Source organism: Pinus tabuliformis, chromosome X (genome assembly GCF_031772625.1).
Source record: "Pinus tabuliformis cultivar Carrire ecotype Pingquan chromosome X, CPIR1, whole genome shotgun sequence".
NCBI lineage: Eukaryota > Viridiplantae > Streptophyta > Pinopsida > Pinales > Pinaceae > Pinus > Pinus tabuliformis.
In genome coordinates this window covers 1,424,277,647-1,424,280,493 of record NC_142308.1, presented here as the reverse complement: position 1 = coordinate 1,424,280,493, position 2,847 = coordinate 1,424,277,647, and positions in this window count along the sequence as shown.

Here is a 2,847-nt window from a genome sequence, read left to right as displayed (position 1 = left end):
TGTGAAGTTAATTGTAGAGGCATGTTCAGTGGGTAATATTTCTAGTGGGTAACATTTCTAGGACCCATTAATCGTAGAATTACATGTGACAATTATTCATAAATAGACTACCTGTGTTAATGCAGTTGTCAGTAAACTCTAACTACCTTCCCCAACTATATATGCTTCCAAAGGAAAAGGAAGCAAGCAGAAGGAAGAAAACTGTGCTGTAGGGATAGTCGGAGATGGGAAAAAGAATCGCTAAGTCTGGTGATGACTAGATAGCACAGGCTTTCAGTGCTAGAATCTTGTAGAAGAAGCTAAGTCTTGTGATGACCAGATAGTGCTTGATGTGCATGTGAGTATTCCTTTGACCATGCTTAAGGAGTTGGGAAATGATAACTATAGTGTGTTGATGTTAATGATTTTCGTAATGTCTTCTTGAAGTCATTTTTCTGAAATGGTCACATAGTAGTGTTAATATAGTTGTTGCATCTAACATCAAGTGGTAACTCTGGTGCATGTGTGACACTTAGGGGATCATGCTTCTAATTGCGTAAGTAGAGGAATTGCTTCCGATAAGGGTAGTTTAATTAGTTAGTTATGCATGTTAAACCAAGGGTTGGTCAGAACACCTTGATTATGCTTAATTATATTAATGATGCATGGCCAATGTTGGCCATTGTAAACATAAGATAATACTCCATTAATGACGGTGTGGATTAAGACAATAGACTATGGAAAATTGGAAATGTTTAGATTGTTAGCTCAACTATTGTTGACATTTATACATTAATGAATATTTGCATATGCTGTTATACATGACAATATTCTATGCATGAAAAATTTTGGAAATTGAATACTTGTTAACTGATGCATATTTATAACTAACGTTGCTGATGGGATTAGGTAGTGGTAGCTTAATGGCAACAAGAAAACTTGTCACGTAAATTGTTGCAATGTGAACTGCAATCATAAATGAGAAATTATAATGTTATATGATATCCATGATTATGTTATTTGGAAAATCAGAATGCATACAATATGTATGATAGATATGTTTCCCATCAATCCAGATGTTGTGGACCCATGATGAGGGTTAAGTGTAAATGCATGGTGTACATGCATGTTTGTTTTGTTAATGATAATATTCATATGGTTCATTATCTAAATTACTTTGGGAAAGAGTAATAAAAGAGAAATTTAACATGCCAGATAGTTGAAGATAGTTGGGAAAGGGTAGAATGCCTTGGGTTGATGGTAGTTACCTGCCGAGAGGTGTTGATGGTACTTGTCTACCCGGATTGAATGCCTTGGGTTGATGGCAGTTACCTGCCTGGAAGGGTTGATGGTGCTTGTTTGCCCAGATTGAATGTCTTGGGTTGATGGTAGTTACCTGCCCGAAGGGGTTGATGGTACTTGTCTGCCCAGATTCAATGCCTTGGGTTGATGGCAGTTACCTGCTCAGAGGGGTTGATGGTACTTGTCTACCCAGATTTCCTCTCCTTAGAGATTAGTTATCTCAATAAGGGAAAATAGTTTGCCAAGATGGTCAAGAGGGTAAAAATCCTGAGGCAACTCTATTGATTTGGAGCCTGTTGGAGGAGGCCCAAAATTCCTCACAAACATGACGTTGTTAGAGGAATAGGTAGGACGCTGCCAAGAGGAACCCCATATTGGACCCTATGTGGTCATTGGAATTCTTGAACTGGTTGGCTAGTGGAATTCCATGCTAGACCTGGTAAGGTCTCTATCAAAGAATCTGTCTGGATGTGGAAATGACTCGATCTGGTTGTGGAAACCAGTTCCCATGGGTTGGGAATTATTTAGCCTATTGTTGTTATCATAGCTAAAGAAATTAACTAATCAGTTGCATGTTATGTTAAAAATGAATTCTATATATAGTTGTGTAAAATATGTTATGCACATTTAACATAAAATGAGCTTAGTGCTCAATAAGGAGTTATTGGAAATTTTAATTCCTTTATTGTATTACTAATCTTGCGAAAGTCTTAGTAGGGGCTAAGACAATTTTCAAATGATGCAGTGATTGACTATTTTGATGATTAGAGAGCTAGGCACTCTTTTGGTACTTTTAGAAGTACTTTGTGGATGTCTTTAGTGAGAATTAATTCAATGTGCACGCGGAGTAGTGATTATCATTTGATGATTAGTGTTGGTTCTTTTTAAGTACATGTAAAAGTATTGTGCTTTAAAAATCATCTAACATTGCACAATTAATTGATAGTCAAAAGTATTTCATCTGACTCAAAATATTGTGACTAATGTGGTTGAATTTGTTAGTCATACATTACAAGATTACTTACCATGGAGGGTTGATGGGTTGTCCAACCACTATTAAAATGTTTACTTGAAAGTGCTCATGAATTTTAAGAGTAATTGGTAAGTAATGGTAAGTTCATATAGAAATTTGTCTTTGTATATTATGAATTTGAATAAGGGCTAAGAGATGGAAACTAGAACTTGCATATTTTTGCAAATTATAAATGCTTATAACTATTGATCTTTCTTATGTTATAATATTACTATTTTGTTTATTGTCATTCCTTGGAGTGAAATCTTCGATTTGAAAGAGGAAGGATCAATTTTTGTGCAGTTTAGATAGTTATATCATGAGTAAAATCTAAAGTTCCAACGAGATGAACACCGAGGACGATGTTTTTGTTAAGTGGGGGAGTATGTAATATCCCTATCATAAATAACCTCGTGTAAAAGAAATTTTGTTAGGAACAACACATGTTGCATGGACATAAGGGTAGCTATTGTGACATTGGGAATATGATTTGGTGTGTACGTAGAGAAAGTATTATGTTGACTTTCTTGTAAATAATGATAATCGATGTTAAC